Genomic DNA, 21,195 nt, shown 5'->3' on the forward strand with positions numbered 1-21,195 from the left:
AAAGAAAACAACACCATGAAAGGGCAGGAATACCAAACCACAGGAGAAGTAAAGGCAAGAAAGCAAAGAGTAACACTGATTCAGCTGCACATAATCAAACTCTTAATCAACAAAGACAACTACATGACAGGGATCACCATGTACTTATCAATACTAACACTGAATGTTAACGAAGTTAATTCCCCCATCAAAAGACACCATTGGCAAACTGGATTAAAAAGGAAGATTCAACAATTTGTTGCTTATAGGAGACTCTGCTCATTGACAGAAATAAGCACTGGCTGAAAGAGAAAGGCTGGAAGAAGATCTACCAAGCCAGTGGTCCCTGAAAACAGGCAGGGGTAGGAATACTTATCTCTGACAAAGTAGACTTCAAACCTACATTGATCAAATGAGATAAAGAAGGACATTCCATACAAATAAAAGGGGAAATACACCAAAAGGAAATAACAATTATCAACCTATATGCACCCAACATCAATGCACCCAATTTCATCCATCATACTCTGAAGGACATAAAAACATATACAAACTCCAAAACAGTGGTAGTGGGAGACCTTAATACCCCCCATCACCAAAATAGATAGGTTATCCAAACAAAAAAATCAATAAAGAAATCTTAGAACTAAATCACACCATAGATCAAATGGACCTAGTTGATGTCTACAGAATATTTCATTCAACTTCTGCACAATCTTATCCCAAAACCAGGCAAAGACACCTCCAAAAAGGAGAACTATAGGCCAATCTCCTTAATGAACATTGACGCAAAAATTCTCAATAAAATAATGGCAAACTGAATTCAACAACACATCAAAAAGATCATTCACCATGACCAAGTAAGCTTCATCCCAGAGATGCAGGGGTGGTTCAACATACAAAAATCAAGAAACGTAATAAACCACATTAACAGAAGCAAAGACAAAAACCACTTGATCATCTCAACAGATGCAGAAAAAGCCTTTGATAAGATCCAACATCATTTCATGATAAAAGCTCTAAGAAAACTAGGAATAGAAGGAAAGTACCTCAACATTATAAAAGCTATATATGACAAACCTACAGCCAGCATTACACTTAATGGAGAAAAACTGAAACCATTCCCTCTAAAATCAGGAACCAGACAAGGATGCCCACTATCTCCACTCCTATTCAACATAGTACTGGAATTCCTAGCCAGAGCAATTAGGCAAGAAGAAGGAATAAAAGGAATACAAATAGGTAAAGAAACTGTCAAAATATCCTTATTTGCAGATGACATAATCCTATATCTTAAAGACCCAAAAAACTCTGCCCAAAAACTCTTAGACACCATAAACAGCTACAGTAAGGTGGCAGGATACAAAATCAACCTACAAAAATCATTAGCTTCTCTATACACCAACAATGAACAAACTGAGAAGGAACACATGGAAACAATTCCATTCACAATAGCCTCAAAAAAAACCAAATACCTAGGTGTAAACCTAACAAAAGATGTGAAAGACCTCTACAAGGAGAATTACAGACACTTGAAGAAAGAAATTGAGGAAGACTACAGAAGACAGAAAGATCTCCCATGTGCATGGATTGGTAGAATCAACATAGTACAAATGGCTATACTACTGAAAGCAATCTACATGTTTAATGCAATTCCCATCAAAATTCCAATGACTTTCATCATAGAGATTGAAAAAACTACCCTAAAGTTCATTTGGAAACACAAGAGACCATGAATAAGCAAGGCAATACTCAGAAAAAAGAGCAATGCAGGAGGTATCACAATACCTGACTTCAAACTATATTACAAAGCAATAACAATAAAAACAGCATGGTACTGGCACAAAAACAGACATGAAGACCAGTGGAACAGAATAGAGGACCCAGATATGAAGCCACACAACTATACCCACCTCATTTTTGACAAAGTTGCCAAAAATATATAATGGAGAAAAGACAGCCTCTTCAACAAAAACTGCTGGGAAAAGTGGTTACCTGTCTGCAAGAAACTGAAACTAGGTCCATGTCTATCACCCTGTATTAGTATCAACTCAAAATGGATCAAGGACCTTAATATCAGACCTGAAACTCTGCAGTAACTACAGGAAGGAGAAGGAAACACTCTGGAACAAATAGGTATAGGCAAAGACTTCCTCAATAGAACCCCAGCAGCCCAGCAACTAAGAGAAAGGATGAATAAATGGGACTTCATAAAATTAAAAAGCTTTGCACAACAAAAGAAATGGTCTCTACACTGAAAAGACCACCCACAGAGTGGGAGAAAATATTTGCCAGTTATACATCAGACAAGGGACTTATAACAAGAATATACAGGGAACTTAAGAAACTACATTCTCCTAAAATCAATGAACCAATTAAGAAATGGACAACTGAACTAAACATAACTTTTTCAAAGTAGAAATTCACATGGCCAAAAAACACATGAAAAAATGTTCACCATCTCTAGCAATAAAGGAAATGCAAATCAAAACCACACTAAGATTCCACTTCACCCCTGTTAGAATAGCCATCATTAGCAACACCACCATCAACAGGTGTTGGCGAGGATGCGGGGGAAAAAGGAACCCTCTTACACTGCTGGTGGGAATGCAAACTAGTACAACCACTCTGGAAAAAAATTTGGAGGCTACTTAAAAAGCTGGACATCAATCTACCATTTGATCCAGCAATACCACTCTTGGGGATATACCCAAAAGACTGTGACACAGGTTACTCCAGAGGCACCTGCACACCCATGTTTATTGCAGCACTATTCACAATAGCCAAGTTATGGAAACAGCCAAGATGCCCCACTAGTGATGAATGGATCAAGAAAATGTGGTATTTGTACACAATGGAATTCTACTCAGCCATGAAGAAAAATTAAATCTTATCATTTGCAGCAAATGGATGGAACTGGAGAAAATCATTCTGAGCGAGGTCAGCCAGGCTCAGAAGATCAAAAATCGTATGTTCTCCCTCATATGCGGACTTTAGATCAAGGGCAATGTGGTTGGACTTGGATCACATGACAAGGGGAGAGCACATACGGGAGATACAGGAATAGGTAGAAAACCCAAAACATGAAAGTGTTTGATGTCCCCACTCCAGAGGAACTAATACAGAAACCTTAAAACGACAGGTTATCATGAGCAGGGGATAAGGAACCAATATAAAGATCAGTTAGAGATGAATCAGCATGGGTCGTAACACATGGGTACACGAAAACAATAGTAGGAATCTGTCTGTATAGTTATCCTTAACTCAACTAGCAAAAATGCTTTGTCTTCCTTATTATGAATATGTGTTTTCTTCGACAAATCAGTGATAAGGGCAGAACAGGACCTGCTTGGAACTGAGGGGGGAGGGGGGAGGGGTGGGAGAGGGTGGGGGAGGGGGGAGGGTGGCAAAGTGGAGAAATGACCCAAACAATGTATGCACATGTGACTAAATGAACAAAAAAAATTAAAACTCCAAAAAAGAAAAAAGAACCCAAAAAAACAAAATTTCAAGATTGCTAGAAGTGCTCCTTCCTCACCTCTCATTCCACTTTTGGGTTTAAATTCATTCTACAGCATTTTTTATTTATTTGTGTAGCTATCAACTTACTTATTATCTGCTTGAGTATTGCACTGTCTTTGAGATTAAATGTGACATATACACACGGACAGAAACACATCCTCTTGTCCTTGTTTCTGGAAAGATAAGAGCCAAAGTAAAGAGTTCAGGAACACACTCCCGTGTGACTCCTGGTCCTGAATGCTGCATATTTCAGTCTGTCACATCAGATCTCAGATCCCTCATGATAAAAATCTAGTCATTCTGCTCAACTCTGTCCTCTGCCTGGACATGAAGGGAGCAAATGGAAGCGAAGGGCCCAGCACGCAGGTACATACTGGGCAGCATGCAGCAGGCCTGGACAAGTTAAGGACGCAGGTTACAGGCTGCTGCCTCCACAACTTACATCCCACTCCTCTTAGTCAATGACAACCGTTCTTGTTTTGCTACATGAATATGAGTGGCTAGAAGGAGAGACTGGGACCCAGTGATCTGCACCAGAGATCCAGAGAAAAGAGAAAGAGCTTTCCTCTTCTTATTCAGAGCTTTTCCTCTTTGCTTATTCAGTGATGATAAGCAAAGCACTTCTGAGTCCAAGTGTTTGGGAAGGCAATTTCACAACTCTGATAGTGGCAATGTATGGCTCGCTGATGAAAAATGTATAAAGCATCATTCTACCCACCATTTTTAGGAGGCATTTTAATGCTTGAGGGTGTTGATTTACTAGATATGAAAGTCTTTCTTATAATATAAAATTACACTAATGCTGTCACTCCTCCAAGACTAGAGGACACAATGCTCCTGAGAGAGCAACAGGCCCATCAGAATTTGAAAAAGAGTGTGGTGCTACAATCTTTTTACTAAATTATCATTCTAGTAGGGCTGACTCAGATAATACCACAGGTGTCTCCAGAGTATCTGCCACATGTCAAAATATGCAAGGTCCCTGGAAATGACAGTGGCCTTTGTCACATATTTGCAGTGCCAGGCTGTTCTGTTCATCACCTCTAGGTCACTCTAGAAAATCATTTCAGACATCAGTGGAGGGGGGACCATGGTTGCGGGTATGTCTTTGCGTTCCCAGTGAGATGTATATACTCACACTTCATTAACGTGCAAAATACTTCAAATTTCAAATGTGCTGAGTCCAGCTAAACATACCTGTTCTGGATGCTCAAACTGACAGAAAGATTCCTAGGGCCCAGGCAGACAGGAGAGGTATTGGTTGTAGCAGTTTGAGCAAGCTCAGCTTTGAGAGGCCTGGATTTCTAGACCTCTGTTCCATTATACTTTGGATTCCAAATGCTGCAAACAGAAAGCTCCTAAGTTCATGTTGTAACACTTGCAGAAAGAGTGTGTGGTTATTACAGGACTCAAGAGCTCAAGCTGCTGGACAAAATGCCATGGACTGAGTGGCCACAACAACAAATTCTGCATTTCTTACGTTCTGATGGCTGGAAGTGTAAGGTCAAGACTCTGGGAGACCCAGTGCCTGGTGAGTGTTCCTTCCTGGTCTACAGGTGGTACTTTCTGAATGTGCCCTAATGTGGCTGAGAACAGAGAGAGAGAAGCTGCACTCTCTCCTGTGTCTCTTCCTATAAGGACACTGATCACACTCATGAGGGCTCCACACATATGAATTACCACCTCCAATCCCACACTGGCAGTCAGGATTTCCACATGAATTTGAGTGGGCACAAACATTCCGTTCACAGCACTACAGGATGTCTTTTCTTCTGGACAACAACCATGGTTCAAATATGACTCCAGAACGCTGAAGTACAAACACATGTTACTCTGCAAAAGATTTTTAGAGAAGTGAACCCATGGATTTAACATTTTATTTCCATATCTTGTCTCTACTTTTAGCTCCGGAGAGGCAATTCTCAGTGGGGAATGCAGTGTTGTGTAGGGTCAACTCTCCTCTCAAGGGTAAATAGAATCCCACTAACATCAGCTACCAAAGCAAGAGTGTGAGGATTACATGTCTTTCTCCTTGCTTCCCCTTCACACTTTTCCTAAGTGTGGAGGCCAGTTTAATAAATGGGACATAGAGTTCCATTAAAAAGGTGGGTCTCTATTTAGCTACTGGAAAATTCTAGTGATACTCAGAATCTTCCATCTATTCTGCTGGTAATCCAGGAAGGAGAACAAGGCAAAGGCAATAAAGGGGTCTCTTTCCAAGGGGCTTGTTTCCTCCACATTTTACCTGTTGATCTGTATAATCAAATATCCCAACGCAGCTCTGAGCAACTTCTGAGCACCCCAAAGTGAATGTTGCCAATCTTCACTGAAATATCTCTCATCTCTGCTGGACAGTGACTCTTCCTCATTTCTCAAAGTTCAGATGTGGATGCACTGGGACTTTTACAGGTGGTAATTGAAATACCTAAAGTGTGAATGAGAAACGGGAGAAACCATAGAAGAATGCAAAGGCAGCTTTCAGTTACTCTTCTGAATTTACTGGCATGTCTTTTGAATACGGAAATTGACTTTGGGATAAGGATTTCTGGTTACCTCAGAGTGGCTGGTGGAGCAGTGTCTGGTTCCAGTGTCCCTGTAGCTTGGGGCAATGGGTTCATCTGTAAATTGATGGCCCAGGTAAGGGTGGCCCTGACTGGCTGGGCAGCCCTTACACCATTTGTCTGTGGTGGCCATGGAGGAAAATGTCTGTGGGGAGTCAGTGTCTGGGGATGACTGCTCTAGGAAGCAGGTCCTTGAGCCAGGGTCAGAGGACCAGCTTGTGCTCATTGCGTACATTTGGAATGAAAGACATTGGCCTTCCACCTGCTGTTTTCGACTTAGGAAATGGCACAATCCAGAATTAGAGCACCCATGTTCTAGTCTTCTGGGATTGGGATGGATGGCTCTCATTGGTCACTGAGCTTTCCCATTTGTACTGCTTATTTTAATAAATAAGGAGTGAGTATATTCTCTGTCACACTTTTTCTAAGTGTTAATTATCTAGAGAAAAAGAGTTCCTAGGTTAATTTTGAAAAGGAGATAAGTAAACTGCGACACATTCCATGACCTCAGTGCGATACAGGTGCTGCTTTGAAAATGAAATTCTCACTTGTTTTCAGCATTGCAAACCAATTAATAGAGGTTGGGTAACTTACCCATGGCCCCTAAGCTAGATATACAGCAGTTGAGAAAACCTGAAACTGCACCCAGGTTTGTCTGGACATAAAACATTGTCCCTGACCAGAAAGCCATCTTCTCAAGTGAGATCTCTGTCTGTGGCTTTAAGCAAAAGTTTCTCTACCTCTGCAGACACTAGTAGATTCAGATATTGTGTGTAAAGTTTCCTCTTTTGCCAAGCAAGAGCACTCTACTTCTCAGGTTAGTGAAAAGACCAACAGCTACGGCTGTGAAAGCATAGTGCTCGTGAAAGTGCTCTGCAGACTAGGAAAGTTCCTGTAGATTGCTCCTGTTAAAATCCATATTTATTTCACCAGGAAAGGATCAACACAATTGCTTTCTGCGACAGACAGAAAATTATATTCTCATCAAAGGGTGAATGCAGTTGCAGCTGGGCCTTTATCATTGTGACTCATTTAAGATGCCTCGTTATTAAAACTGGATTGTTTTGGATTGCGACTTTATTCAATTGAGACAATTATGTGTTCTGTGTGATTCAAGTCAATGATTTCGGGCAGCAGTTGGTTATTTCAGCTTAATTTGTTATGCCTTTTGCTTTTTTAGACAGCCATTGGATATCAAATTCTGAAATTAGATTTTAATTTTCTTCTGAGGGAATCGCCCATGTATATTGCATTCGCTTTCATAAACGTCACCACTCCTGTCTCCCTGTGTGAGTTCATGCATAAATGTGCATTGATCTACTGACAGCATGGATCACAGACTCGCATGCAAGAGCCTGTCTTCCATGAAGGAGGCCTGCCACAGTGGCTTTGGGACAATTAGGCACACTATGGCAGGATCCACTCTTTGTGTCTGCCACCTCAGCCCCAGAACATGATGATGAAGCCACTCCTTCCCTGGTGCCCTCTCCTCTGTGCCTTCCAGGAGGAACAACTCAGAAATCAGTGGAAGCCCAAGGAAATGTGCTGGAGAGATGAAGCAAAGCCCTGCCTCACCAGATGAAAATTTCCTGAGCCCTGCTCTCCAAGGACTGATGGCAAGCCATGGTGCACAGTGATGATGAAACACATCCTAATATACACACCACGCCTCCCCCCACCACCATGATGACAACTGCAGCCTTGAATGAACCTGGTGGAGGCTCATTCACAGTCTGTTGCCAGCCGTGCCCTAGGGGGTGACAAGGAAGTCATTGCATCCTTGTGTAAAGTGATGGGTTTTATTTTTGAAAATACACAAAAATCACAAGAAGGTGAAAGTCATCACTAGTATTGGATTATCTATGTGTAATACTCTGTGATGACCTTATCAGATACTGGAAGGACATAGAAAGGCACAAGAAACAGATGAGGGCGAGCAGGGAGGAAGGGCACCTGTAGATCTCACCTGTGATGCATGAAGTACCAAAATATCCACGTGGGTGGCAATGCCTAACTTTGCTTTAAAGAAGGCAACTACAACCCCAGAATTATTACTCAGATAATAATCAGCCTAACTGGAGTTTGAATCAATATGTGTGATTCCCAAATCCAAGCAAAGGCTGACTCCTGGATTTTGAATTAGCAGGGATGTCCAATTTTCAGGGGAGCTGTGACCTCTAAAAACCTTCTCACCTTAAAGGATGTGTGACTTTCTGGTTGATTAGACCTCCTGTGGGAGATGAGAACTGATGTAAGAGAAAAATTAAGTTCTGAGCGTTAAAAAAAAAAAAAGCGATTCCTGTTTTGTACAATTTTACATTAAGACCCGGAAGGTCCCAAGGAGCTGAGTCATTGCTCTAGGGAATCTTGCAACCTAAACCAGAAATTGGTGTGACTATGTTTTCTAAAAGAGAAATCTGAGTTCATTGCCACAGAGAAATATTCATCCACAAAAGAGAGATAACTGCACCAAAACAGAACACTTGACTATTCAAATGCAGCTGAAGCAATATTTCCTATATGCTGAAAATCAGCTAAGTGATTGTACTGTGATTCCCACCAACTCCGACACCCAGTTAAGGAAATAGATGACCTAAATAAATAACCACCTAAAACAGTCAGGAACCTCTGCTGTACGGGCCTTCCCTTAGACAGTCCACGGACTGCCAAGGAATCTTCGTCACAGGAGGGATGGTGGCCCTTGATTCTGCAGGGTTTGGGGGGTGGTTCTGCATGGGATCAGAGTTTAATTCTGCTCCACTTCTTGATAAATGGTGTCACAGCTTGAAATCTGAGCTCCCCTGGGAATCCTTAGATGTTCTGAGAAAACCAGACTATTTTACAGCTAACTAAAAATTTTAATTTGTTGACACTCCCAATCTAGAGAATCAATAAAGTGCCAAACAAGGAGGCAATCTTCCCACTTAACTCTCAGTGTGGTTTAATTAATTTTAATTTGTTTACTCTTGCCCAAGACAAAATGCTAAGGAACACTTGTTTTTTTAATGATGGAGCAGATCAGAAAAGATCTTTTACAGGATTTTCTGTGGTCTGTTCTCTGTGTCACCACTCACATCGGGTTCCTTGTTAAACCTCTCACCTGTTGTAGTGTTCTGTTGACAATAATTCCAGTAGTCCCTGGCATTATGGTGTCACTGCTGTAGCTTTAGTTTCACAATGGTTGTACCTCATACCATTTCCTGGAGCAGGGAGGGAGATATCACTAGTTCTAGGGCTGTTTTAAACTCTGCTGTTGCTATTTAAAGTTGCACAAAAATAATCCCAGGCTACCTGGGTAGCCTCATCTTTCACAACTTCTTCATGAGTCTTCTACACTCCCTATCTTTGGGACACCTATCTCTCCTCTTGTGTCTTTAGATTATACTTATGTTATTAAAACTCCTAAATCTAGACTCTTATTTCTTCCAGTTCCAGTATACAGTATTATTTAGAGATTTGGTGAACATTATCATTCAAAGTTCTTAATGATTTTTGTACCCAAACATGCCTTGCTTCTTGTTCTGTACACTTTAGTAAGTAATACACCGATCCAGAAACGAAGTGTCAAACTCCACTCTAGTCTTCCATTCTGTGTGCGCTTCAGTGTGTGCTGATGCTCACGGCGTGCAAGTGCTCTCTGCTTTGTGGTTGTCGCAGTGTACACCCGCTCCTGCAGCCCGCATTCCTCTCCTAGACTCAGGGGCTCAGGAGGACTCCTAGTTAGCGACAATCTTCCAGCTATCCTAACTCCACCAGAGCAGTGTTTGCCAAGTGCAGATCAGATCTTGGCACTAAAACATGGAGTAAACATCTTAATGCATTTTATGTGATGATTCGAACACTTACTCCTCATTGCCTGCTCCTCACTCCTAAATTCTTGCCATGGTGGAACTCTTCCAATGAAGAAACACATCTTCAGCCTCTTGACGCATAGCCTTCCTGCACTTTTTCCGTTTTGCCCAAAATCTTCTCCCTTGCAAGCCCCGGGCTCTCTTCAGGTGTCTCATTAGAGGTAATTCTCTCCAAGACTTACTTGTCAACACTGTAGCTAGTGAAATGACCCTGTTGGGTTTCACCCGAGCATCTGCTCTTGCTCCTGGGATAACTTACACTATATCCACACTTCCTGTTAACCTGCTTGTCCCTTTCCACATTGGAAAACAGGCCCTCGGGGGGGACAGAGGTCTGAGGCTTGTTCACTGCTGTGTCCTCAGCACACAGTGTTGTGCCTGCAACAAAGGAGAGACTCAGCTTACTACTTTTTTAAACCAAGAAAAAGGCTCATTCTTCCCAGGGTGGGCACCACCCTGACAATGACACAGGTCATTGTCCTCTGTGTGTATTCTAGTCTGACTTCTCCCAATGCTTTCTTTCACCCAACTCCAGACCCCAAGAAATGTCACAAATTCAGATAACTGGTCTCCTCTCTCTCTCAGTGTCTTTTCTGAAGACACTCATTCATAGCAATCATTTTCTTTTTTTTTTTTTAGATACACTTTCAACATATCAATTCTCTCAGCTTGTGGCTTTTCTTTCTGTTTATCTGTTGCATTTTTATCACATATATTAGTTGTGCAGGGATGTTCACTGTGACATCTACATATGGGCTTGCAACGTATCTTAGAATCATCCCCTAAATCATTCTCCTTCATCCCCCTCCACTCCCTTCTTAGAACAATTTCAACAGGTGTCATTGTCCTATTTTCATACACATATTCAAAGCACATAGACCACATTTGCTTCCTTTGCCCTGCCTGTTCCCCCATCCCCTCCCCTGATACCTACCCCTGGACAGGACCTGTTTTATCCTCCTGGCCCTCATTTTTGTTAAGTGTGCATTGATTGTTCAAGGGTTTTTCACTGTGGTATTTCACACGTGCTTATACTCTCTGAAAAGATTATGCCCCTCTATGACCTGCCTTCTCTCTATCACCCTGGCTCCCCTTTTATTCAACAGCTTTCAGTGCACTTTGTTACACCATCTGCATGCACAGATGCAATGTATTTTGATATTCACTCTGTCATATTTCCCTTTTCTCTCCCACCTCCCCAGTCTTTCCAAAGAGACCTACTATTATAATCATGTTTTCTCTCTCTCTCTCTCTCTCTCTCTTTTTTTTCTCTCTCTCTCTCTCACCTTCTCTTCTTTAAAAGTCTCTCACTGAACTGCATGTTTAGTTAAGTGGTATACCGCTTGCCTAGCACACATGAGGACCTGAATTCCATCTCTGGCACCACAAAAGTAAGCACATATTTTAATAATTACTGTTATTAAAATATTTTGCATCTTCAATTATGTTCTTTCTGCCTTGTCTCCCCACCACAAAGAGCTCATGACTTCCAAATGGAATGGTATGCTTTTCTTCTCACGTAAAGGACGATGAATCGTTGCTGATGGGTCACATGACAGTCAGTTACATAGTATGTTGTAGAATTGGAAATGTCTTTTTACTGTAATTGTCAAAGAATTAAAAGAAACAGCAATCCAAAGTCACTGGAGGCCAAGCATGGTGCACATGCCTGTGCTCCCGACACTCAGGTGAGAGGCAGGAGGATCGCACGGTCAGGGCCAGACTGGGGTGCATAGCGAGACCCTGGTTCAAAGCAAACAAAAAGTCACCAGTATTTTATTCTCTTGTTTTGTTTGATCTGAGCCTGAAATATGTTCGTGAATAGCTTGTTTGCCTGTTGAGGTCCTACTTGTAAGCAATTCAAAGTCCAGTCAGTGACAATTGTGCCTGAGAACATGTGAACATATTTTAATAAGTTGGATAGAATGAATTATCCAAAATAAGCTTCATGCTGATTCTTGGAGATGATTCCAAGTGCCAACACAAGTCACCAAACTCATCACCAAGCCCAGGAGTCACAATGGTAGCAGAGGGGTCAGGTCTGAACTTCAATTTTGAATTTTCTTGAGGGACAACCCACATTAAGTTTGCTAAGCATGAACATCTGCATACAAATAGGAACTCTAATGACCCACAACCAACCTGCTACACACAGGTAGTGAGAAGAAGCCAGCTTTACCTTCAATGGCTCTAAAGAAGAGAACTTTTTACCAAAATTTCATCCCTGACTCAAGTTCCTGCATTTAATATAGTCCGTGAAAATTCAACTTTTTCATCATGGCTTGAGTAAGCTACATTAGTAAAGAATCATGGTGGAGTTTTTGCTTATGCTGAGTGAAACTATGATGACAGGATTTCTCATGCCAACCTGTTCTCTCTGCGCACCTCTTCCTCAGGCCCCTAAATTCAATGGATCCACATGAGAGCTTATCTTCACCGGGACTCACATCCTCTCTACCACAAAACCAAGCCCACTCTTCTCTGATGCTCCCCTTCTGATGCCACCACCCCAGGATGATGGATAGGAGCTGGACTTAGAGGTTGAATAACAAAATTGATGGGTTTTGTTCAGGAAGTATTTATTCAAAGCCAAGTTTGATAAAGTCTATTCAAGAATTTCATGCCATCCCTGTCACTCATTTCTGAGATTTTCTACTCTAGTTTTAGTTACTTTTCTTTTCTTACAAAATTGTTTTCTGAGTGAGTTTATGAAAAATTCAATATTTACTTTTGTTTTATATTCCTATGGTGTGTGATCATAAGCTGTCATTAAGCATTTTATGGTTTGGATCATTATTAAGCTTCCAAGTATGGTTGTTTTTCCCCTCCAATTGTGTAGCTTAATGTATTGATCAGAGAAGTTTCAGCAGTGGCAACATCATTTTGTATTGTTTTTAAAAGTTATTTACCTGTGAATGACTGTTTAAAAAAATTGGTTCTCTTACTTTCTTACCAAATCCTTATGAAAGTTAAAATCAAGTTCCCATAGCCCCTAACTGCCTCATTCTCCAGAACTGGTCACTGTTAGCCTATCAGATTCTCTGGATGCCCACCATTTTCTGCAGCATCCATAGCCTCATTGGCCATTGATAGCACAGGAGTTTAGCTCTGGAGAACAGCATCCTTCCAAGAAAGTGAACTCCAATACTTAGTGTCATCAGGGAAATGACCCCAACCCACAGGATCCTGTGGAAAAGGACTCCAATCCATAGGATCCTGCTCCATAGATGAGGTGCACAGATGACTGTAAGGAAAATCCAGGGTATGGGAGCTCACATTCACCCTTAAGTCTCCTGGGTAAAAAAACTGCAAAGTTTTAACCAGAATCACACCCAGTCAAAAACACAGTATTGATACACAATTATATTCACTATTTTAAAGGCAAAATTTAATTATTAGAAATTCCTTTATAGGTGGTCAGGTGCAACAAGAAGTTGGTATGTGGAGTAAGAAAACTTTGTGAGATAAAGCACAGACTCAGTTTTACTTCTGCTTTCCATGAGGTTTTAAATATTTTCTCTGTTACTGCTCAAAATATTGAGAGATCCCATAATAATTTGTGTTCATCTTTAATTAGTGCAGAGTGTTTTCTCACTTAAAATACAATATTAATTCAGAAGCAATACAAAAGTACCAAAAAATAATTATCCTTAGGATATAATTATGTATAGTTATCTAACAGAATACATGCAAGATATGTATGCTGTAATTTGTAAAAAAAAAATAGTAATGGCACAAATCCAAGAAGATCTACACACATGGAGAAAGTGTTTTCATGGATTAAAGGACTCAACTTGTTTAAAATGTCAATTCTCACCAAATAGAAGTACAGATACAATGCGACCCCAATAAAAATTCTAACAGGATTTCCATTTGTAAAAAAGTTGACCATAAAATTTATTTGGAAAAGCAAAAGGAACTGAAGAGAAAAATAAAACTAACTTGCAAAATTCATACTGCTTGACTTCAGGACTTCTTATAAAACGTATAGTAATTGAGCAGCGTGATTTGAGGTGAAATCTAAAAATATGGCTCCAGGGAGAAGAATGTAGAAATACATACTCCACACTTGCATGCTTAGGTTACTGTGGACAAAGATGCAGATATAATTCAATGGATAAAGATTAGCATTTCAAAACATGCTACTAGAAAAATTGGACCTCAGTAAACAATTATTTTAAAGAAAGTAAAAGCATCAGTCCATATAATAAATAAGAATTAACAAAGAATAGCTTGTGGAATTAAATATAAGATATAAAACTAAAATTTTCCAGAAGATAGAAGAAAATCTTTCCAATCTTGGATGAGCAGATGTCATAGATGTAAAATTAAATGGAAAATAACTAAAAATAAATATTGATAAACTGAGCATCGCAACCACTAAAAACTATGCTGCTCTGAATGATCCTGTTAAGGAGATGTAAAGGTAATCAAAAGATTATGATCCTCCATTCGTGAAAGATGAAGGACTTGGATCCAGAATGCATAAAGATATAAGGAATTCTCAAATTTTAATAATAAGACAAAAAGAAATGAAAATGTATCAATGACGTGAGTGAATGCTGTGTTATGAAAATGTGTAGATAATATACCATAACATAAAGCAATGTGCAACTTTACTATTGATCAGAAAATAGTAATGAAAGCCACTACAAGACACCACTCCATATTTATTAGGAGGGATAATTTTGAAAATGAAGGAAGTACATTTACAGTACTGACCCCTGACCAAGGCATGGAAGAACTGATTCCACACACTACTGTGGGAATGTCCGATGTAGCAGTCCTGCCATGATGGAAATTTCTCATGTAGTTAAATGTGAACTTACTATTTTGACCCAATAGTGCCGCTTGTAGATGTATTCAAGGGAAGTGAAAAGGTATGTTCTCACAAAATGCTGTATGTGTATGTTTATGACCTCTTTAATCATAGTTTAAAAATATGTCCTTTGGATGGAGAATAGACAGACAAATGGTGACACATTGGTTCATGGTGACATCATTCATTAATAAAGTAGGAGATTGGAACATGCCAGTGATCGCTTAATGGAATGGTTGAACAACCTCGTGAGATAAAGAAGCTTGAGGAAAGACCTCAGGTTGTCTATTCGTTGGTGTAGCATTTTGGAAATCCCACAGTGCTGGAACAGGAACTAGACCAGATCAGAAGCGGGTGGGGCTGCTGTGCAGAGGGGCTGGGGGCCATTTTAGAGGAGGTTGAGAGTATTCTATGGTTTGATTAAGGTGATTGCTTTGCTTTTGTTAAAAGTCATAAAACTGTACACTAAACTGAATGAATTTTAGTGTCTGTAACTTTACCACATAAATACGATGGAAGAAAAACCATAGTATTTAAAAATGCAGGGGAGGTTATGCTTTGAGACTGCAAAGCGACAACAGCAGGGTGTTTATGCTGACAAATGTCATGCGTTTACACGCCTTAGGAAGGGAATTGCTAAGGGGAGAAAAAATTTCCACAAATATCAGAAAATAGTTTCATCAGGCTCAGAGAATTAGAACTTTGAAAGGGTGACTCAATAACCTTGCTACTTACTTTTTCACAGAGGGACAGCAAGAGGCCATTCTTATACAAAGGACCTAATCCGATTGAGTTTGAAGTATACATAAGAAATATTGCACAGGAAAAATAAAAATCAAAATAAGTAATTGCAGTTGGTTGAATATAAAAGCAACATGTCTTCCAGAGGTGTGCTCTGATGCCCCAGGAGGCTCCGTGCTGGAGGGTCAGTGATCCCCAACGGGGGAGAGGTAGGTCAGATGGAGAGAGGGCCTCCTTTGCAGAGCACAGGGCCTCTGTGAAAGGCTCCATAGGGAGGGAGTAGGAGTCCCTAGGGGCTGTTGGGACAAGTGCTGTAACTGGAACTTACATGACAGAAGTGGCTTATCTCACAGTGCTTGGGACCGGAAGTCAAGGTCAGGTTGGTTCTTTCTGAGGGTGTGAAGAAGAACCTGCCCCAGGCTGCGCTCTGTGGCTGTGGATTGCCAGCTTCTGCCTGAGTCTCTGCACTTTGTCTTCCCTGTGTGTGAGTGTTGGTGCTTAAGTTTCCCCTTCTGACAAGGACACAGTCTTGTTGGACTATGACCACCTTCATGACCTCATCTTTGACTAGTTTCAAAGATATATTTCCAAAAGGTTCTGAGGGTTGAACTTCAGCATGTGCTTTGGGGACACAATTAGACCCCTAAACAAGGGACTTTCAGCTTAGCTGAAATGAAGAACTGACAGGTCTAAGCTGAAGGGAGAAAGTGTGTGTACTTGTGTATGTGTATATGTGTACTGCATTTATATGTGCGTGTGGTCTATATACATCACTGTGGTGTGTATGTGCATGTGTGTGGGGCTTGTGTGTCTATCTGTAGTGTAGATGATATTTATGTGTGCATGTGTGTGCACGGTATCTGGCATGTGTGTGTGTGTGTGTGTGTGTGTGTGCAGGGATGAGTGTGTGTGTGGTGTGATTTCCAGGTCCACTAGACTCCATTCTTTGCTGCTCCTTTTTTTGACACAATCACTACTGTGGGCTGGATGACAAGTTCATATACCAGATGGTAGCTACATTTTCTTAATGTCTAATAATTAAAACACATCATAGAAGGCTTCAAAATCTGTCAGTACAAAATTATGCACCCAGATTTCACTATTTGGGTGTTTTCAGTCTAGCCAAAGAAAGACATTTAGACAGGAAAAGGTAACCCATGGTGAAAATTGACATGAGAGTCTGTCAGACATTTCAAGGACAAATGACTCAGTAAGATAACATCACTTTCAAATGAAATAGTTACACAGGATTAATAGAATAGATAAAATTAGAGCTGGGCCTTACTAGAAATCTCACTAGGATTCAGGTGGGGACAAAGGAAGAAGAAATGAAAACAGGACTTTAAGTCCAGGCACATGACCTAATTTTTTCTGAGCTGTGTGGGTGGTCGGTAATGCCCTCTTTGCTCGTTGGGTGCAGTTAAACCCAGGCAACTCTGGTCTGCTATAGCCTGGGCTTCCCTGGTACAATGACAGGAACAGAAAGAAAGATCAAGCCTCATCTGCCAATGTCCCTGATCCTTCAACGTCTTCCTCCCCTGGAAAAAGGAAACAGGAAGAAGAGAAATGCTGGCCTTCCAGCTTTGACTGTGGAGGACATCCCAAGGTCCCCAGAGTGCAAAGAGGCAGAGGCACTGCCGTGAGGACTCTCCTCAGGGTCTCTGCACTGCCCCTGCTGTGTTCGGGGACCTTCTGTTAGGATGCTCGGCTTGACTCCTGGCTATGCACTGCTTGATTTTAGAAGGGTCTATGGAGATTCAGAGATGGTACATGGGGACCTTGACAGGTAACCCCAGGTACAACAGGTAACCCCAAACACAACAGGTAACTCCACATACAACAGGTAACCCCAGGTACACAGAAGGGGAACATCAAAATCAACAGACTTGTCCACCTGGCTGAGCACAGACGTTGAAGGAAAAAAAGGATAAACTTGGATTCCCCTAAGATTTGTGTTTATACTTAATTAAATAATCACGAAAGAAAAAATATTATTAATTCAATAATAATATCTCATTTAATTTAGAAAGTTATTTTCACCATTTCATCCATATACACCTTTAGTAGACAGAAAATAGGGGTCTCTAATGCACAGCTCACAGCAATTTCAACGAGGCAACCATAACTTGCAAGATTCTCCAGTAGAGAAAATAATCATAGAATGCAAATGGTAGACCTGGACTGAACCAAAGGCATAAACACAAGGAAGTAGCCTCTGAGCAAGGTTGTTGATAGACATTTATGTGGAATGTAAGAGAAGTTGAAAGACTGTTAGCAAAACTGCTGATGGAAAGAAGAAAGAACCAGTGAAGGCATATTATGTCACCCATACAGAGAGAGGTACATAGTTCTGCTTCACAGGAATCCAACTTTTATCACAAGGCTTTGGTTCAGTCCCATTGGTTGGGGAAGAGAAACTGAGAAGAGTGTTGGAAGACCTGCTTAGGATGTCCAAAACAATTCTAAATTCAGGGAAACTGAATAATTCTTCACCATAGCAATGTCCCCAAACTTGCATTAAAACTTGGCAGTTTGGGGTCATACTTGTAATAAATGTATGTCACTGTTTATCTGAAATTAAAATTTACCAAATTGACTGAAATGTGGAATGGCTGACTTCCCACACTAAAGTCTATGTAAATCTGGACCCTGAGACAACAAAAGGTTTTTAGCACTTATGGAAATGGTCTTAAGACCAAAGAAATTTAGAGGATATTAAGATTCATCTTGAGTATAATCCCTGGTCTCAAAGATCATTTCAGGTGTCACTGTCCTGTCCCCAAGAAAAGAATGGAAGGCTTGAGAGTAAATCACACCAGGTACCCAAACTTAAGTGCACCACTCCCACAGCACTTGGCATTCCCCCAAATAATGAGAAATACAATAGGTGTTTCTAAAACTTTCTAAAAGAAAAGAATGCTCTCCAGCTTATGCGAGACATAGTGGAGGAACAAAGAGTTGAATTGCATGCAATGACAACTAGGAGACAGGAAAGATAGAAAAGAACGTGGAATTCTTATGTCGACTCTGCTCCATTCCAGATGTTTCAGCTGTTCACACACTGACTCAAATCCAGCTCCACAGATGGCTCAGCATGGCTGGGGTGGGGTGGAGGGTGATTGCATAAAGATGTCTGAAAATGCCTGCTGTTGATGACTGTTCAGGCCACACTCACCATGAATCTAAGAGGCTGATCCCAATCCCTCCCTGCTGGACTCACCTCTAACACAAATCAGGACAAGAGGAATTCAGGTCATGTGTCTGCATGTCAAATCTTGCCTCACTCCATTTCCTGGATGGTAAGAGCCAATGACGAGGGTCACGCAAAATAGTACTGATTGTGTACTTCTTATGCTGCATGAGAAAAATATAAATGAAATACAATGACTAACAAATATACACTAACAACAAAAGCATTAAAGTAGGAACATGTAAATTCAAACACATGCAAACAAGCTCCGTGAATACCCAGGAAAATGAGAAAGCAGCTGAGAAAATTCAGTCGATCCGGGATATGCTCTTGAAGGAAGAGTAGCTGTGAGAAGAGGCTACTCAGAAGGGAAGGCTGTGTGGGTAGGGAGGGAAGACAGAGCAACATATGGGACAGAGAGACTCAGGGATTTGGCAAAAGGGGACAAGTAGCATTTAGGATGGGAGGAGCTGAGCAATTAAGAGACTCTCCCAGAACTTGTGCTCTTGGTATAAGGAAGCTTTGGTATCTAGAGTTGAAAAATTTCACTAAGTAGCATGAACCCAAGAACTACTGAAAAGAGAAATTTCTAGGACATTTGTCTGGGAGACTTGACATAACAGAGGGGAAAGTAAAAATCAGAATAGATAAGAAGCTTACAACATGAGAGATCACAGGAATTGATTTCCAAGAGGTGGAAACAGATAACTTAGGAAGAGAACTCTTCATTATCTTTGTTAGAGAAAGCCAGCAAAAGCACACCTAATTTGGGAATGCAGACAACCCCACATGCAAGGACTCATTTCATTGAAAACTATCTCCTGTTTCTTTTTTTTTTTAATTTTTATTTTATTCATATGTGAATACAATGTTTGGGTCATTTCTCCCCCCTTCTCCCACACCCTCCCTTATTTCCCCTCCCCGCTCCCTCCCTTACCCTCCTTACCCCTCACTACCAGGCAGAAACTATTTTGCCCTTATCTCTAATTTTGTTGTAGAGAGAGTATAAGCAATAATAGGAAGGAACAAGGGTTTTTGCTAGTTGAGATAAGGATAGCTATACAGGGAGTTGAGTCACATTAATTTCCTGTGCGTGGGTGTTACCTTCTAGGTTAATTCTTTTTGATCTAAGCTTTCCTCTAGTTCCTGGACCCCTTCTCCTATTGGCCTCAGTTGCTTTCAAGGTATCTGCTTTAGTTTCTCTGCGTTGAGGGCAACAAATGCTATCTAGTTTTTTGGGTGTCTTACCTATCCTCACACCTCCCTTGTGTGCTCTCACTTTATCATGTGATCAAAGTCCAATCCCATTGTTGTGTTTGCCCTTGATCTAATGTCCACATATGAAGGAGAACATATGATTTTTGGTCTTTTGGGCCAGGCTAACCTCACTCAGAATGATGTTCTCCAATTCCATCTATTTACCAGCAAATGATAACATTTCATTCTTCTTCATGGCTGCATAAAATTCCACTGTGTAGAGATACCACATTTTCTTAATCCATTCGTCATTAGTGGGGCATCTTGGCTGTTTCCATAACTTGGCTATTGTGAATAGTGCTGCAATAAACATGGATGTGCAGATGCCTCTGGAGTAACCTGTGTCACAGTCTTTTGGGTATATCCCCAAGAGTGGTATTGCTGGATCAAATGGTAGATCGATGTCTAGCCTTTTAAGTAGCCTCCAAATTTTTTTCCAGAGTGGTTGTACTAGTCTACATTCCCACCAGCAGTGTAAGAGGGTTCCTTTTTCCCCCGCATCCTCGCCAACACCTGTTGTTGGTGATGTTGCTGATGATGGCTATTCTAACAGGGGAGAGGTGGAATCTTAGTGTGGTTTTAATTTGCATTTCCTTTATTGCTAGAGATGGTGAGCATTTTTTCATGTGTTTTTTGGCCATTTGAATTTCTTCTTTTGAGAAAGTTCTGTTTAGTTCACTTGCCCATTTCTTTATTGGTTCATTAATTTTGGGAGAATTTTATCTCCCGTTTCTTAACAAAAGTCCCCATTGACGAAAACACTCAGTTAACAAGCAACTAGTATTTGAAGTGAGTGCAAAACATTCCACACACTGTAAGTCTAAATGTTGTGTGATCATTTGCAGAGTTAAAAGGGTGAAAATTTGATACAAGCAAAGTGACCAAGAAGTGTCCTCTGTCATACAGTATGCATTGCATCCAGCCCTTCAACATGTAAAATGGTCAATGAAAACATTACTATTTCTGTTTGGGATCAGTCATTAAGATGGGAGTGGGGGGAACTCCATCCATTTTGACAGCCCTGCTATTTAAAACCTGGCTGACACCAATTTGCATTGACTAAATAAACATCATGTTGTTGGATGTATGAGATGCACTTGTCCACCAGGATAGAAGTCTAGCATTGGTTACAACACCTTTAACATGAGAAAAGCTCTAATTTTTGCTAGTACTATAGACCCAAAATGCAAAGCTTAGAAAAACACTTTCCCAATGTGGTGTCCTACAAATTGAAATTTTAAGTGGTGCTAGCTGTTCGCAAGCTTGTTTCAAGCA

This window comes from Castor canadensis, chromosome 12, assembly GCF_047511655.1.
Source record: "Castor canadensis chromosome 12, mCasCan1.hap1v2, whole genome shotgun sequence".
In the NCBI taxonomy this organism is placed as follows: domain Eukaryota; kingdom Metazoa; phylum Chordata; class Mammalia; order Rodentia; family Castoridae; genus Castor; species Castor canadensis.